We start from the raw sequence: 19,018 nt of genomic DNA, 5'->3' as shown, positions 1-19,018 counted from the left end.
TTTGGTTAGATACATTATGTTGGCCTAACAAGGTCCCTGTCAAAGGGTTTCTTCCTCTTTCTAGCTCTGGAAGAGCTCGATGTAATAATGTCATTTCATTCTCAAATGTGTCATGGAATTAACCAAAGACACTACTTGGTTATAGCATTTTCTTTGTGCCAAATCCTTTTGGTATGAGTCCAGTTTTTTAAAAAAAATGACCAATGAGATATTCAGAACCCCTGGATCTGTTTGTGTCTAGGACAATGAATTTTGAATTGGCAGGAGTTTGCTCTTGGGAGCTAAGTTGTCAACTGTAATGCTAAAAAAATAGTTGCTGGCCTAAAAAAATAAAATTTATGAGCTGAAATATATTATTTTCAATTAAATCATTTCCAGATAATTATTGCTTCAAAAACAATTGTATGAAATTATACAGAGTAAGTTTCTGTATCTTTTACTCAATTCCCTTTAATGGCAACATCTTGAAACATTGTAAGGTAGTACAACGAGCAGATATTGATACAGATAGAGCTTTTATAAAAAAAAATCTTTAGGTCACCATGGGAACCTGTCATGCTGTGCCTTTGTAAACATGCCCAATACTTTCCTCACCCACTTCCTAAACTCTGTTGTTAGTCTGTCTTCCGTTTCTAGAACATCAACATTTCAGAATCTTATGTAAATGAAATTAACATATAGCTGTTTTTCAACAATTAAAATTCCAGAGGGTTTTTGCTTATATTGTCTGTTTCTGGGGTGATATATTTTTTAATGTCATTTTTTTTTCAGTGTGCTTATAATTCTCTTTGTGGTTATTTAAATCCCGCTGCTAGGTGATCTTTAACATCTCTATTTTTTAAAACATTTACTACAAGATTTTCCTAGTTATTGGTGTAAGGATTTTATAGACATTTTGAGTATTATGACTCACTGGACCTCTCCTATACCCTCTCTGTCTGGAAGGCCTAGGAGTACTTAGCTGCTGTTCAGGATATGATGCACAAAGAACCCTAGAGTTAGGCCTGGGGAGTTAGGCTTCTTAGCACCTTGCTTCTTCTCTCAGCACCCCACATGGGGTGGAGCCTGTGTGATTGCCATTGTCATTTAAAGTCTGAAATCTTCCTCTGGTCTCCACTAACATTTCAGCAAGGGAAGACTGACTTTCTAACAGAAATCCAAGACCCTGCTTCCTACTCAATTAATGAGGCCTCCCAAAAAGGGGTGCAAGGCAGAAGTGGGGAGGAAAACTGAGGCACCCTATTACCCTTGCGTAAAACTGGAAAGCGTATGCTCATTTTTAACTTTGTAGACATGGGGAATGGGCCCAGGGCCATCAGGGTGCATAGATATAGTAGAACAGTCATTGCTGAACCCTTTCCGTTTTGTGGCCAGGCTCCCTCTTCTTCATTGGTGGTGTGGCCAGGCTCCCTCTTCTTCATTGGTGGTGTGGCCAGGCTCCCTCTTCTTCATTGGTGGTGTGGCCAGGCTCCCTCTTCTTCATTGGTGGTGTGGCCAGGCTCCCTCTTCTTCATTGGTGGTGTGGCCAGGCTCCCTCTTCTTCATTGGTGGTGTGGCCAGGCTCCCTCTTCTTCATTGGTGGTGTGGCCAGGCTCCCTCTTCTTCATTGGTGGTGTGGCCAGGCTCCCTCTTCTTCATTGGTGGTGTGGCCAGGCTCCCTCTTCTTCATTGGTGGTGTGGCCAGGCTCCCTCTTCTTCATTGGTGGCTATCCTGATGCTCTTTTCTGTCAGTGCCCTTTGAAATTTTTGAGTTTTTTCAGTTTCCAGTTTAAGACAAAAAAAAAATCAAGTAACTTACCACTATGTCCATCTTCTAACTCACCCACCTTCTTTCACAATCTTCTGTTCTTACTTTAATAGATTTCCCAGGGTTCTTAGCTATTCTGATGTAAGAGAAATTGAACCACATTTACCACATTTACCCACCTTTCTGGAGTAGAAGTCCCTTCATCCTTTGAGTTGTTACAGAAGCCTTCAGCCAGACTGACCTCCCTTCAACACCAAGCTGCAGATTTGTAAGCACGTGTGAGCTAATGCTTTCCTAGTTATGTGCCTCCCACCCTGAATCTAAAAATACATATCAAAGTAATAAGCCTGGCATCAAGCAGTAAAGTTCCTGAATGAAAACACACCAACCGATTCATGTTTAACTATTATACAAAGAAATGACTCATCTGGGAGACATGTTTGCTGGAGCTGAGTGAAAACTGGCTTAAGGTTTGTGCTTCCCAAGTGCTTGATGGCTTAACAGCCTCAACTTTTGTGAGTGTGGACTTCTACACTTGGCAAAGATGGTGTGGAATCGGTGCGTTTTTCCACAACATTTTGGAGAACCCATGAGTAAAATTACATAGATTGGAAGATTTCTTTTTTTAAGTTAAAATTATGAGTTGAATGTATTTAGCAGTTATGGGACGTATCTGAGTTAGGTAATCTGCGTGTGGTTTTCAAGTTATCAAGAGATCCAGTCCTGTTGAAAGTGTCGCATCTGTGCTCAAAGCCTTGTCTATACCCTTTCCTTTCCTGTATCCAACCCATGTTCTTTGTCTGCAAGTTCTACAGGCATAGCATCTTTGATTTTCTTTCTTTTTTCTTTCTTCCTTTTTTTCCCAGATAAAACAAAAACTATCACATCAGAGTTGGATAGGACAAACCAACAGAAGGAAAAGAGCCCAAGAGAAGGCACAGAAATCAGTGACCCACCATTTGCACACTCAGGAATACCATACCACACTAAATTGGAAGCCATAGTATATATGCAGCGGAGCTGGTGCAAACCCATGCAGTCACTGTGCGTGCTACCGCAGTCTGTGAGTTCATGTTATTTTTGCTGTTTGTGTTGATTTAAAGGGCTTTATTTTCTTAGTGTCCTCCATGCCCTCTTTTCTGTGAGGCTCCCTGAGCTCTGAAGGGAGGGATTTTATAAAGACATCCTATTTAGGGTTGCGTGCTCCAGGGTCTCTCCCTCAATATTTAATGTCTGGCTGCGGGTTTCTGTATTTGCTCCCATCTGCTGCAGGAGGACGCTTCTCTGATGATGACGATGACTGATCAGTGAGGATTGCAGAATTTGATTCTTAATTGTTGAAAAAGTGTTGTCCTTTTTCTTTGCAGCATTGGGAAAGGTTTGTTATTTTTATTGATCTTTAGAAGAAACTTTTTGTTTCCTTACCCCCTGGAATTAAAGCCTAAACCCAGGGCCTCATACAAGTTAGGCAAAGACTTCACATGCTGCAAGTCCAGCCTCTTCCTCTTCCTACTTAACAGTTTGCCTTTTGATATATATATGAACCAAAAATCCAGGGACTTACTAAGGTGTCCAGAAGTTTGAACTTACCCTATAACCCAGAAAGGCTTCGATGTTGATCTGCCTTCCAGTTTTGCCTCTGCCTTCCAATTAGATAATATCAGTAGGTTCATTGATGAGTTTTTTCCTTGCTGTGTGAATCATAATGGTGAAAATATCCTAATCAGCGAAAATGCATAAAAGGTCAATCATGATAGATCCTAGAAAAAGAGAGTGAGTATCTTTGGGCAAAAAGATTTGATCAGGTGCAGGGATGTAACAGAGTCTTTAATTTTAACAGTAAAGTTTCCTTATTTAAGTTGGATGATGTCCACCCATATTCTCATGCTTGTAACACCACAGAATATAGCTCAGAAAGAAAAGGAAACAGTTTTAGTGCCAGCATACTTTAAGAGTGAATTATAAATACCAATCTCGGAAGCAGAAAACGCCCCTTCTTATTCACTAACTCTACTGGTTCTTTCAAATAGTTTCTCTTCTATTGTTTACAAAAAAGGGGAGAGAGTTAGTGGGTGCCACTTTCAAGGACAGTAAACGTTAATTTAATTTTTTAAAATTACAGATAATAGAACAAGTTCAAGAAATCAAACAGTTACGGGAATAATACTTGCATTTGGGATCTGTGCCTTTTCCTGATAAATATGTAATCTGGCTTTGTATTTGAACCTGAAAAATATAACAAAAAATGCACTGAGATCCTGAGAGAAGAGACAAGGTTGGCCTGTTTTACACAGGGCTCAAGCAGCTAGAGAGAACGTCCTCCCTCTAGCCAGTCCCAGGCTGCTTCCTTCTCCAGTCAGCCCTGTGGGCTGCTCTCTCCCAGACTCTGCCAAGTGGGACACAGCTTTGCAGCTCTCATTTCCTTGGTAACCTGGACCAAGGTTTACTGTTGTTTGTTAGGTAATGGGGCACTCTATAGCCATTCTCACAGGGACAGGCAAAGTAGCAAGACAGAACACAAAGTAGAAAAGACAGAAAGCAGAACTTGGATCATCTCTCAACTGAAATCCCTTTTCCTTTCTCAAATTCAGAATGTGGGGGCCACTACGACCTCAACTTTGCTCGCTCCTTCTTTCTTCTGGCAGAGGCTCTGTCGGGCTGGAGATCTGTACAAAAATGACCTTTCCTGCGTGTCCAGGTCCCCGCAGGCCGCGTCGCTCTGTGTAGCTGGGGTGGATCATTCCGGATTTCAACACTGTTCTCATGATGTAAGGCTGCTTTATCAGCGCCTCCCTAAGTCTCTTTTAAACACAATAAACTAACTGTGTCTTCACATTCCTCAAGGAAGTCAATCTTTCTGGCTCGCAGAGAGACGAAACGGAAGAAGGACCTTTATTTTCCAAATGAAAAATCTTATTAAACTAATCTCAGTATAAATAAGGGAAAACGGTACGATTCAAAGAACCATTGAGGACAGTAAAAACGTCTTTTATTTATGAACCGTTTTTACAGGTTCCAGTGTAGTTCGACATCTGTTTTCTTGGCATTTCCAACCCTCCGAGACTCTAGAATATTGATAATATGAATTAGAGATGTAATAGAAAAGTATGAAACCAAAAGAATAAGCAGATAATCCTTAGTAAGTTGCCAAAAATGTGTAATGCTAAATAATTTCCCCAAATAATTAAATATTATTTAAAAAAATCATACAGAGTATTTATGAAACCTAGTCTGAAAAACAACTATTTTAAATTATGTTGAGACTCCAGTGGTCTCTATTTGCAGATTGTAATTTCTCCAAATATTTGCATATTTTGAATTAGCTAGACAATTGTGTGTGGGAAGGCCCAGCAAACTTTACATGGGCTTGTTAGGAAAAAAGATATTTTCCCACTTATTAATGACTTCAAATTATTATATAAACCCATTAAAGACCTGACATACTATCAAATTCATTCTTTTTTTTTGCAAAAATCTGTTTAAAAATCGTTTTTATAGTTGTTTTACATGTAGACTATTGACAAACTAAAGGTTTATCCTTGCCTTTCAGTTGTTATACTCAAGAAGTGTACATGAATCTACATCTAGACAGACAGACAGACAGACAGACACACACACACACACACACACATCTGTTTTCAATTAAAAATCATCTCAGAGTGCCAGCACTGAGAGGACCAGGTGGTCTGCCCCTCTGCCTAGCTTTTGTATTTGCAGACCCAGAATTCTTGAGTTGAAGATGGTAATTAATTTCTTCTTTTAAATTTTAATCTTTGAATGAATTAAGTATAATCTATGAAACTCCTCTGTAAAACTGTTTTACAAAATGACTCTAATATGTATTAAAACGGCCAATACACAATCATCCTGGTTTTACAGTTTCCTCATAAAAATTAGCTAGCTCGTTGGTGTCTAAGAAATTTTAATTACCTTGCATGTTATGCTGTTTGGGTAATGAGGATGAATATATTGTCCTATTTATCACCTAATAATCTTTGCCCTTTTAAAAATTTGTTGGTTCAGATGAGGAAAATTAAATTCAGGGAAGTTGAATGATAGGTAAGAAATGTGTACTTTAGTAGAAATTAAGCAGTCTTCTAGTTTTTTTTAAAAAAAATTAAAATATAGTCTTTACCATGTCTTCCTAAACACAGGTCTCTTGGTTGGAGTAGAAGTTAACTTAGCTGGCATGGCATCATGTATTGGTGTGAGATTTTCTGAGTATATTTATGACCTTTTCTATAGGAAGTAAAATTATGTTATTCTCAAATCTCAGTTCTTTTTTACTGAGATTTGATTCATTTGGCTCTCTAAATTTTGTTAATACTAGGGAGAACCAGTAATAAGCATTTGAAATCAATAAATTATTTTCTAAAATTTTCAAAGGTTCCACAATTACTTTAAAAGCTTTGAGACTTGAGAAGTCTTTACAGGTGAAATCCCCTTAACCACTTACATGTTTTAAGTCAATCGTGTTTTGTAATACATAGAATAATTTCTGGATATTGCATTAGCTTTATAGAACATGTTTCGAGAAAGAATAATTTTAGCTTATCTTTCAGGGTGATTTTTATGGACAAAAGGACCCATTATTTTTTCTGATAAGGTTTCAGGAGGATTAGAATTAAAAAAAAATAATGTCAGTAATACAGAGATTCAGTTTTCTTTATGAATGCTGAGGTATCAGAGAAAGTTAGATTTTTATTAAAAGATTAGATGTTGGCATGTTTTCACCCTCTCAGTTCCTGGGGTTCAACCTAGGCCCCGGTTCAGTTCCTGATTCACACCCCCAGCTCCTGGGAGCTGCTGGGTCAGGCTTACTCTGCTGCTTTTTGAGTTTCCTTTATGTGAACGCTATTTAACTCTATATGGCTGGGGTGAGGACAGGGCATTCAGGCTTGGTCAAGGGAGAGCTGAAACTCGATGGAAGCTGGTTTATTTAGAAAACACCTTCCCGGGTTGGTACTTGTCCCACTCCACGGTCAAGCATGACACCGGGTGTGGGAGCAGTTTTTTTGGGCTAAGCTTCTAGGTTCCACACAGCCTCACACCTTGATGAATCCACTACACACCAGCGGGCGAATGATGACATCACTCATAATGTCAACATTTGAGAAAGACTCAGACTTTTGAGACAATCCTGATTTGTATACACAGACACACAGACACACAGACACACACAGACACACACACACACACACATTTATATGCACGCACAAGTTGGTACCCTTATTACGTATGAAGCAACAGGATTTTCTGTAACGCTTCCTTGAAAAACATTGTTTGTCCTGGATCTTGGAAGCAAAGTCTTGTGTTTCTGACAGGTAATGGCAACAAACAGCTCTGTTCGCAGCAGGGAAGCTGCCACGGTGCAACGCGAACAGTCGTTTCTAAAGATCTAAACATTTCCTCTTCTGACGCTCTGGTTCTACTTGCCTCCTGGTTTAGATTTGGAAAAGCTCAGTACTCACACGGTTTGCGTAGTCTCTGAAATAAGACATCCCATAGACCTATAAAAAAGTATGTGGCGTCTGTTCCACAAGGCGTTACCTTCCCTAAGGGTCTTTTAAGAACCGTTAAGACAGAGCGCCGGCGCCTTCTGGTGGTCTTCTGCAGTATTGCCCTGGGAAGACCAAACCCTGAATATTCACATGGGCAGGAGAAAGGTGAAGGAATGATGAGGTCCCTTCCACTGACTCCGTCAAGATTTTCAGTGACCGTCTTGCTTCTAGGGAAGTAGTGTGACTTCTTCCTGTGATCCCAAGTAAGATACACCTTTTTCACACATCTTACGTTTGGTTGACACTCCTTGCATCAGCTTTTCTTCAGTTCTGAGCCATTCTGTTCATCACTCCAAAGTTTTGACCTTTTGTAATTGCAAAGAGCAGTGGCTACTAGTGAAAAAAAAACATTTATTGGATTTATGTGATGTGTAGGGGATTGTATTAAGTGCTAAAAGATATGGGGGAAGAGGCTCTTAACTTTTGTTACCTGTCTTGGAATCTTCTGTTTTATTGAGAAGTTTCTGAATTCCATTTTCCATACAGCAAGCTAACAGTAAACACAGAAGGTGTTCCTGTCTGCTCTTAGATGTTCTCCCAGGTTCTGGACATTCTCAAAGTTGTCTTGGATGTGTTGATAATTATTCTCTAAGCTATTTCCATATAGTGCCAATGCCAGAAACTATGGTCTGTAGTAGGAAGCTGCTTGTTTGTTCCCAGCTTTCCAAACTACAAAATAATCATACAGAAGCTATAGTATTTGCAATACAGTTTGGCCAATAGCTTAAGCGTATTTCTGGCTTATTCTTAATTAACCCATTTCTATTAATCTGTGTATTGCCACGTGGCTGTGGCTTACCAGCACGGTTCCAATGCATCTGTCTCCAGGTAGCAGTTACATGGCTTCTCACTGACTCCACTTTCCTTCTCCCAGCATTCAGTTTAGTTTTCCCTGCCTAGCTATATTGTGCGGTATCACGGGTCAAAGCAGCTTCTTTATTCACTACCCAATAAGAGCTACACAGAAGGGAATCCTACATCCATGGTCTGCATGTGCATCTAAAGTCACTTCAAATGGCAAAAGAGCCCTTCAATTCCATGTGTGCTGTATGCAGCTTTTCAAAGGGCAGCTTTTAGCAATAGCAGCCAAACTATTGCTTCAAACCTTTGTGTTTCCATTTGTTCAGCAACGTATAGATTGACTAATCTTGCTTGGCAGCATTAAAACCCTTGTGGTTTCCATTTATATGGGGATAATATCAGAAGCTGTCAGCTGGAGAACATTATTATGTACATCAGTCAAGCAGCCAAGAGGCATGATGCGGGTAGTGGACACTTGCAGTTGGAGAGAGAATGTCAAAGAGAGGGGTGGACACACTGGGAAGATGTGTCATAACGCCATAGGCAAGCTCCTTGCACACAAATCAGCTCAATGGGAGTGTACGGGACTGACATATGAAACATTTCCCTAGTGTTGCCATAAGCCATGAGCGTCCTGTGGTAGCTGGGCTTGGCACTGTGATGTGGCTGGAGTGGACAATCCTAGAAGAAGTTAGAGTCTTTAAAACTAGCATTGATGGAGAATCTAGCACTTTGTTCACAAAATCTGGAGTGTTTTAAAAATTAAGAAAAGTGATGGGTGGCGTGGTCCTTTCCAAATTTGGAACAAAGTAACCCAGGGCTTGGTTATTACGTAGCAAACAAAATGGAATTCAGAAGAGGGCTCCATAAGTAGAAAATCAAGCTTTTAAAGTCTGTCCATAGCCTAAAGTGCAATTGATTTCACAGAAAATTTGGCACTAAGAAGGTCAATCAGTTGCTGATGCTGGGGTTATTTGAAGAATAAGTAAAAATTGCTTCTATTTCATGTTTTTCGGGGAGATTTTTTTCTTTTCTCACTTGAAAATAATAAGCTGCCCTAAAATACATATACACCACAACATATTTCTGGCTGGGAACAAGTAATAATTGTTATCTATGAAAAATCCAAGCAAATAAATTGTCTGCCATCTTCTGGTGTGTGTGTGCATGTGTGCATAAAGATGTATGCAGGTACATGTGTGTGTTGTGTGTACATATATGTGCAGGTGATGTGGGTGTGCAAATACGCAAGTGCAGGTGCATATGTGTTTGTACACAAAAGCAAAATCAGATTTCATAAACTAAAACTGTGCATCCAAAGAAATGAGTAGGTATGAAACAATTTTTTCATAGATGCAGAAACTATTTGTGCATTGTATTTCTGATAAGTGAGAGTTGTCAAGATTATATGACAAATAGCTATAATAAAATTCAATAACATCAGTAATAAAGGTAATCCAATTAAATGTGGATAGAGACTTTGGAAAGGTATTTCTCAACAAAGACAAATGGCTACAGGTGTAAGTGAAAAGTTTCTTAACATCCTAACTATTAGAGAATTACAGGTCAAAAGCACCATAATTTCAAACTGCAAACTAACAAACATGTTCAAGGATACAGAGAAGCTGCAATATTTGTGTTGTACCACCAAGGACTGTGAAAGAGCACAGCTGTTATGTATGGGATGCAGCGTGGCGTCTACTCAAAGAATTGCAAATAGGACTATCATATGATGATCAACAACCACACTTCAGAATACCCTTCCTCCACAGCTCCAAAGCCCAGCTTTTGTGCTGCAAGCTGTTTAGTCAACGATGACTTCCATTTCACTGGAAACACTGGTAATGATAAAAATGATGGGACCTAATACCACCAAGCAGCCACACTTCTCGCCATCTGCTTCTCAGAGTAAACGGGTCTCAAAGATGAATTAGCATGTGGCGTGTGAAAGAAACTCAGGGGAGTTGGTATTCTGCCCGGCCCTTCAAAGGCCAGAACTGTCCATTCAGCTTGAAAGCGGTTCTCCAAACAGGCAGGCCCTTCACATTCCAAGCCAAGCTATTTCTTTCCATAAACAGTTTTCTCTCATCCATCCATCCCGCGTTCCTCCTGTAGAGCAGAGCAGCCACACGCTTGACCGGAGGGCTCTCTGATGATTCCCTCTGTATATGACTTTTATATTGGGCTCCTTCCTGTGTGGATTCCAGCATCGCTTAAAAATAATCAGTGCTAAGTCCATCTGAAGCATCAGAGACTGAACTGTTTTGTCAGACGAGCAGTCAAGGCGTAGATCAATGGCTGGCCCAGCAACAGGCGTATCCCTTGTAATATGCCAGAGATTTACATTCTGGAGTGCCACCCGAGACCACGGGAATCAGAACCCCAGGAGACAATGCCCACTCTTCTAAACTTTCCAGGTTTTCCATGTGGTTCTGGTACTGGCTCAAATTTGGGAGCCACTGATCACTTGTCCCCCGAGACAGAGCCCCACTAAAACCCAGACTCGGAAAATATGCAGAAGTTCACCAGCAGATGGCAGCCTGCGACTGTGTCTATGGAGCGGTCTCATTCGTCCTTGATTGAAGAAATGTCTGAGTTACAGGCTACTTGAAGAATAATAAATTGCATTACTAGCCTTCTTTCTAAATTGTAAGAAAAGGAATTCTCTGAGAAGGTAGATTCAAATTTAATTTAGAAATCATATGTGTGTGTGTGTGTGTGTTTATATTAAATATAAGCTCCAGGAGGCATTTAATAATTTCCTTACTGCTAGAGAATCAGAAGAGTCTTCATTAAACCCCAACCACAGCCACTCTGTACTGTTTTGGCTTTTAAGTCTCCTGTCTAATATATATATATATATATATATATATATATATATATATATATATATATATCCTTGTTCTAAATACTGATCATAGGATAGTTTATATTTTGAAAAAAGTTACTTGCAGTGTAACCAGCCTTGCTTACAGCCAATGGGAAGGACTTGGGAAAGGCCTTTTATGTTTTTAAATGATTGCGTGGCATGGACATGTATGTGTATGGATTCCCAATAGGAGAATCAGGCTTTCTAGATAGCAGGTGATTTCCCTCCCAAGTAGAGAATCCAGAGCCAACACTTTCTTTTGTCTTTATTTTCTCTTTCTTTCCCTCCTTCCTTCCTTCTCTTTTTTCTTTCTTTCTTTCTTTCTTTCTTTCTTTCTTTCCTTCTTTCCTTCCTTCCTTTTTTCTCTCTCTCACTTTCTCTTTTTCCTTTTTCCTTTCTTTTTTTTTTAAACTGTGGTCTCACCCTGAAGCCTCAACCAGCCTTGACCTCATAGCCTCTCTGCATTCACCTCCTCAGGGCTGGGATCACAGGTAGACACTACCACACCCAGCAGGCTTTAGTCACTTTCTGCTCACCAGAGGCTGCAGGGTTCATTCCCGCTTTTCTGGAACACTTCTGTAGGCTGCCCTCCCTGTGACCTTCTCCAGGTCAGCAAGATCATGCCTCAATCCCGGGCTTACTTGGAGGAGCATCAGCAAGGCCTTCGTGAGCTCCCGTCAGCCTCTTGTCTCTCAGCGTACTCTTTAAGCACTGAGTATCATTTCTTTCCATATTACTGTCCCCTAAATGGCTTTTCCTGATAAATGGCCTTCTGAGTGACATACATAATAGATCAGGATGGCTGCCAGTGACAGACAGTCACTGAAGCTTTGCTTTCTGGGCTTCTTTATCTCCCATGTCAATTTGTTCCTGTCTGCAGCCATAAACCGTCAGGGCAGTATTCCATAGCTGGAGCCCAGCATTCATCTTCTCTGCCCATCTGTTAAACATATTCTCCTGAAGTGAGGCTGGCTTCAGTGTTGCACCGCTGGGGGCCACAGGAGCCTCTCTGCTCCTGATTCTTTCTTGTCTGGAGATCATGTTTCATTATCCCCCAAGCCACAAATACAAGGAGTTTGATCCATGGCCAAATAATGTGATTCTGGGGCATAGGTTGGGATTACTGAAGATAAGGCAGCCGGGTCATACGAACATATGCTTATGAGCTTGCATCCCATGCAGGGGCTTCCTCCTGCCAAGCCTGATTGCTGCCATGCACACACCTTCTTTTGGCTCCCGTGAAATCACAGGTTTGCTTTCTCTCCAAAAGTAAAACCCAAAGTGATAAGAGGCCCGGTGCCATTCAAGAGACACAAACTGTTAGTTCACTCGGGGACAGGGCCTGCTTTCCAGCTGATGCAGCACCCCAAGAATGCCAAGTGGCACCTCCTTGTGCTCTCACAGGTGCAGGCTATTTCTTCCTGAATGAATCACCAATTCTCTTCTTAGCTCTTTGTGCCGCTCACTGTTGCTTACCTCATAAACACAGGGAAGCTACAAAGCCTCACACTTTGTTCCAAATGTTTTGAATGGGCTTTTGTGCATCTCTCTCCTGATAGGGCAATGACTGAGCTCTCTGATCCATGGAGGTTAAGGCCTCACCTTTGAAAGAAGTCTGGAATTCTAGGCACCGCCAGTGGTATAGATTAAGAGTACTATTTTAAACATAGCCAAGACACAAAGGCAGGGACTGAATATATCCTACCGCGGTGAAGATCAATGTACTTATCCCTCCTTTATCCATAGATTTTTGAGTCCACAGGTTAAACTAACTGCACATGGAAAACTGTGTCCTTAAAATAAATTCTATTTGTACTCAACACAGACAGGTCTTTTTCTTGTTGTTATTCACTGATTAACTACTGACATGGCATGTGTGTTGTGTTGGGCATTAGCAGCAATCTAGAGGTGATTTTAAGGTTTGCAGACGGGTGTGTGAAAGTTATATAACAATACTATACAGTTTATGGGAGGGACTTAGTGTCTTCGGGTTCTGGTATCCTTGGGAGAAGAGGCACTGGAATCAATCCCCTGGGTATAGTGACTCATCAAGAAGGCAGAACTGGTCTTGAAATTTCTGTATAGCTGTGGCCACTGTCAGTAAACACACCACAAAAGTCTCATAAAATATCCAAACAGTAACTACAATGGCAGAGAAGGTTATCAGGATTTATCATATTGCATTTGAATGGCAAGACGCTGGTATTCAGCAGGCATGGGCACGAGAGTAAGCCTTGCCTGATGGTCTCATTTCACTCAAGCCCACAAGGGCGTGGCAAGGTTGCCTGGGAGTTTACGGGCAACTGGCAAGAATCTGCTAAGAGGACATTCTCACCAAGCAAGCTGAAGCCTTGAGTCAGCCAGAGGGCTAAAGTAGAATCTGACATCCGAAATGCTAGCTGGCTGGACATGCGCACTGGGAGTCTGTCGCTCCATGGGATGTGCTGAATCACGGCCTTCCCGTACACATGTGGCTATTTCAGTCTTACTCCCCTATGCACTTGTCTTAACTGTAAGTGTGTAACGGTGATGCGTATTCAAACCCCTAATAATGCTAAGAGGAGAGCACAGGCACATCCTTCAGACTTTCCTGAGCTTCCCAGTGAGGGAAACACACAATAATAAACTTACCGAAACCACCATGGGATTTCTTCGCGTAACTCAGCTGTGTGTGTGTCACGTGTGAGCTCTGTGGATGACAACATAAGCTACAAGTTCAACATCTGGCATGCAGGTCTGAAGTTTTGTATCAGTTGTTCTCAAGCTGTGGGTCGAGACCTCGGGGAGGGAGGTCACATATCAGATATTCTGCATATCCGCTGTTAACATTATGATTCCTAACAGTAGCAAAATTACAGCTATGAAGTAGCGATGAAAACCTGAGGCTTATTTCATAGCAGGGAGACAATGGCTGGTATAATTTTATGGTCGGGGGTCACCACAACATGGGGTACTGTATTAAAGGGTCTCAGCATTAGGAAGGTTGAGAACCACTATTTTTAAGGGTTAAGGAAAGCCAAACCACTTAAACTTTTAAGTAACTGTGCAGGACCCTTCACCAGTTTTCGTCTTCTACACAGGCACTGTTTCAGACGCGGATATCTCCCGTGTGTTATTGAATGCAGTTCTGATGTCTCCCCGTGTGGAGAATGCAAGCTCCGTGAAGACAGGAACTAAAAATACCCTTAGTGCTCCCCCCACCCAGGAGGAAGTAAGCTACACACATTCAAGCAGCTTACAGGCAATTAATAAAGACCTAAATACCAGAATGAATGACATCCAGGTCCCTGGCAAACAAACTAGCCAGGGAAGAGTTCTGATGCCAAGAGAGGATTGCTGCAAGATGCAGATGGAGGCCCCAGGGAGAGGCCAGTGGAAAGTTCTTGCTCCAGTCAAGATTCAGGGCCCCATGCTTACTTGTTTCCAAAGAGCAGCCAGACTGCACTGGGGAAAAGAAATAAAGAAGGAAACCAGAAACACATATGTCGAAAGCAGAAAGGAGAGGGAGAGATGGGGAGGGAGGGGGAAGAGAGTGGCAAAAGAGAGGAAGAGGGAGGGAGGGAGGGAGGGAGAGAGAGAGAGAGAGAGAGAGAGAGAGAGAGAGAGAGAGAGAGAGAGAGAGAGAGCTAGAGGTCATGTGTACTTCTTTAGCCTCTCTCCTGTGCTGTTGCAAGGGACTGAGTCCTTCCCAGTGGGAAACAGGTGTCTCCTGCCAATTAGGATTTAAACATCAACAGGGGCTTCTTGAGAGAATGATGACAAGTCTAATTGCAAGCAGCAGCTGGAGAGCCCTTGGCTACACTAAGACAGGTTTCACTAATCCCCGTTTTGCTGGGCGCCTGGCGTCGAGCCGGGATCAGCTCCTCTGCCATGAGACCGAGGCTGTAAAATGTAGAGCAAGTATTTAATAGTCAGAGTTCAGCAGGAAAAATCTGAGTACGCTCACTGACTCAGAAAGCTGACCATGTGAAAGCCAAGTGAACGCAATGGCATTATCAATAAGCCTTCCAAACGACTGCTATTGCCAAAGAAAGTGACAAGCATGTCCATGTTGCTCTGTGACTTCCTCAGTCTGCTTGTTGCTACGGGCCCCTTCTCAGTCCATGCTACCACCTGGAGCTACTTTTGTGGCCTCAAAATGTTAACTAACTGATCCTGACACTTCTTTATGTGGACACACATATTCTATTACACAACCCTATCCTCACCTGGAAGAAAGAGACATTAATGAAGTACGGTGGACAAAAGAAAAATGTCCTAGCACAGAGCCGAAAGCTTCCTCCCTGATGGCTAGTGTTCATAGTGCTGGAAGTTGCTGGGCAGGCAGTTGGAGGAGAAAAGTCATTGGTCTTTCCCAGTTTAGATCTGGCATTCTACAGTATAAAATTTTCAGGCGAGATGGTCCTACCAATGCAATAGTGGCACAGCTGTGGTTGGGATAACCAATTGATTTTTAACTGGCTCTGAGGATTTTTCCATGAGACGGAGATAATGACTGGTGCTCCAGATCTCAACAAAGACCCAGCCCTGAGATGTTAGGTGCTAGGGGGTAAACTTAACTACTTTGTTTTATCAAATGGAAGTGTCAATTTACCCCCTAATTATTTATTTATACCCATGGACAAGTGCCAGTCTCAACCTTGACCAGGAACACTTCAGGTTTTCAGTCAGGAGTGGTTAATGTAGAGACTTTGGTTAATGTGTTCACAACAGTGTTTATGGGTGCTTAAGCTTAAATGAGATACCTATATCAACCTCCCCAAGCCTCAGAGAGGAGAGACACAAAGCACTATGACGTGGGCATGGCATAGTTGTGAGTTTACAGCAGTTGTGATTGCCTGTGTAGGGTCTTCAGAAGCCCAAGGCTATAAGCAAGCGCTCAATCATAAATGGAGGAGAGGCTTCTGAGGCTCCATGACACCCAGAGAAGCTAAGGGCAATTAAGTTCACATTAGGGAAGCAGAACCACTGAATTTAGTGATTTAGCTGCTGGCCAGTTACTAATGGTCCAGTGGATAGTTCCACACCTGTGACCTGGCAGGAGGTCCTAGATAAACCCTATGGCTCACAAAACAAACAAAACAAAAAACACACACAACAAAATAAAAACAGACAAAAGACATGAAAGTGGGATTTGGACTTGGCAGCAGGGGTGGAGTGGGAGTTTGTGGGGTGATAAGGAATAGGGGGTGTATTTGACCAGAGTGCATTATATATACATGTATGCATAAAATTGGCAAAGAATAAATTAACTTTTAAAACAATATGGTAGTATTGTACGTTGTAGTTATGGAATTGGCTGAACAAGTCAAACAACAATCCTGCATTTGAAAAGCCCATGAGGAAAAATTTTAAAATAAATGAAACTCACTTTAACATTTTACAATTACATTTTAAAAATTAAAATATATTTACCTCACATCTGCCTTTTCTTTCCTAAAACCCCTACAAATTCCCTTTTGCCCTCTCAAACTGACGGCCTCCTTTTCTTTGATTATTACTTCCAAGTTTCCAATGCAGAGCATTTTGGTTTGAGTCTGGAATGTTCTCCATAGACCCACATGTTTGAACATTTGGTCTCCAGCTGGTAGTACAGTTTTGGGAGGCTATGGAGCCTGCTGGACATCGAGCCTAGGAGCTAGATCTTAAAGATTACAGCATGCTCGGGTGTCTTGGTCCTTCGAGATGTGAAGAGTCCTGGCCGATCTCTAAGCGTATTCCTGAGTTCCAGCATTCCTTCGTCATCCTCATTGGTTAGACACTTTCAAGCCAGGTGCCATAATCAACATCTCCCTAAAGTCACTTTAGTCCTGTGCTTTTTCACAGTGAGAAGAAAAAGAGCTAATAAAGAGAAGCCTTTTAAGTCTCCAGGATTCTGCTTTGAGTGTGTTCTTTGGGCCATGTATAAGTGACTGCATGACACACACATATGTAGGGACAAACATAGCTCCAAGGCAGAGAGCTCTCCTTAGGGTCCAGAGGTGAAGGAGTGTATTCTGCAAGCTTGTGCGCACAACCAGGTCTCCTGCATGCCTTTAGTTTCCTCACAGGCTCAGCCATGGAACCCATTTCCAGGAGTACCACTTTCTAAAGGAGGCTGTATACTCTGTCGTTAGAGTTATATCTTTTTTTTTTTTTTTTTTTATTGATAAAAGGAGGATAAAGAAAAGAAAAAAAAAACAAATTTCCACCTCCTCCCACCAGCCTCCCATTTCCCTCCCCCTCCTCCCACTCTTCTCCCCCTCCTCCCACTCTTCTCCCCCTCCTCCCACCCCTCTCCCCTTCCCCCCACTCCTCTCCCCCTCCCTTTCCAGTCCAGAGAGCTGTCAGGGTTCCCTGCCCTGTGGTACGTCCTAGGTCCTCCCCCCTCCATCCATATCTAGGAAGGTGAACATCCAGACTGGCTAGGCTCCCACCAAGCCAGCACATGGCATAGGATCAAAACCGCGTGCCATTGTCCTTGGCGTCTCATCAGCCCTCATTGTTCGCCATGTTCCGAGAGTCCAGTTTTATCCCATGCTTTTTCTGGTAACAGTCCAGCTGGCCTTGGTGAGCTCGCAGTAGATCATCTCCACTGTCTCAGTGGGTGGGTGCACTCCTCGTGGTCCCGACATCTTTGCTCATGTTCTCACTCCTTCTGCTCCTCATTGGGACCTTGGGAGCTCAGTCCAGTGCTCCAGTGTGGGTCTATGTCTCTATCTCCATCCATCGCCAGATGCAAGTTCTAGGATGGTATGCAATATATTCGTCAGTATTGCTCTAGGGTAGGGTCATTTCAGGTTCCCTATCCTCAGCTGCCCAGGGAACTAACTGGGGACCTCAGCTTGGGCACCTGGGAGCCCCTCTAGGGTCAAGTCTCCTGCCCACCCTAAAGTGGGTCCCTTAACTAAGAATTGTGGTTCCGTGCTCCCCTATCCAACCTTCCTTTATCCCGATCCTCCTGTTTCCCCAAGTCCACCCTCCTTCCCTTCTACCTTTTCTCTCCCCATCTCCCCTAACCCCCATCCCACCCCACCCCAAAGATCCCATTTTTCCCCCCGGCAATTTTGTCTACTTCCCTTATCCAAGAGGATAACTATATGTTTTTCCTTGGGTTCACCTTCTTACTTAGCTTCTTTAGATTCGCCTATTGTAGACTCCATGAACCCTATTTATGGCTAGAAACCAATTATGAGTGAGTACATCCCATGTTCGTCTTTTTGGGCCTGGGATACCTCACTCAGGATAGTGTTTTCTATTTCCATCCATTTGCATGCAAAATTCGAGAAGTCATTGTTTTTTACCGCAGCGTAGTACTCTAGTGTGTATATATTCCATACTTTCTTCATCCATTCTTCCATTGAAGGGCATCTAGGTTGTTTCCAGGTTCTGGCTATTACAAATAATACTGCTATGAACATAGTTGAACAAATGCTTTTGACATGTGATAGAGCATCTCTTGGGTAAATTCCCAAGAGTGGTATTGCTGGGTCCAGGGGTAGGTTGATCCCGAATTTCCGGAGAAACCGAAACACTGACTTCCACAGTGGTTGCACAAGATTGCATTCCCACCAGCAATGGATGAGGGTACCCCTTCCTCCACAGCCTCTCCAGCAAAGGCTATCCTTGGTGTTTTTGACTTTAGCCAATCTTACAGGTGTAAGATGATATCTCAAAGTTGTTTTGATTTGCATTTCCCTGATCGCTAAGGAGGTTGAGCATGACCTTAAGTGTCTTTTGGTCATTTGAACTTCTTCTGTTGAGAATTCTCTGTTCAGTTCAGCGCCCCATTTTTTAATTGGGTTAATTAGCATTTTAAAGTCTAGTTTCTTGAGTTCTCTATATATTTTGGAGATCAGACCTTTGTCTGTTGCGGGGTTGGTGAAGATCTTCTCCCAGTCAGTAGGTTGCCTTTGTGTCTTAGTGACAGTGTCCTTTGCTTTACAGAAGCTTCTCAGTTTTAGTAGGTCCCATTTATTCAATGTTGCCCTTAATGTCTGTGCTTCTGGGGTTATACCTAAGAAGCGATCGCCTGTGCCCATTTGTTGTAGGGTATTGCCC

The 19,018-nt window shown here is 42.2% G+C and overlaps 1 long non-coding RNA gene across 1 annotated transcript; it reads right to left on the bottom strand.

Moving 5' to 3' along the window:
- Positions 1 to 565: 565 nt before the first annotated feature.
- Positions 566 to 3,978, bottom strand: LOC142842559 (uncharacterized). Its single transcript, XR_012909401.1, has 3 exons — positions 3,915 to 3,978; positions 3,338 to 3,434; positions 566 to 2,005 (listed from the first exon to the last, which is right to left on the bottom strand). It is a non-coding gene; the product is annotated as an uncharacterized LOC142842559 (long non-coding RNA).
- Between the last annotated feature and the right edge of the window lie 15,040 nt (positions 3,979 to 19,018).

Source organism: Microtus pennsylvanicus, chromosome 1 (genome assembly GCF_037038515.1).
Source record: "Microtus pennsylvanicus isolate mMicPen1 chromosome 1, mMicPen1.hap1, whole genome shotgun sequence".
Taxonomy (NCBI): Eukaryota; Metazoa; Chordata; class Mammalia; order Rodentia; family Cricetidae; genus Microtus; species Microtus pennsylvanicus.
The sequence above is the reverse complement of the archived record's forward strand: the minus strand, read 5'-3'. Positions and strand labels throughout refer to the sequence as shown.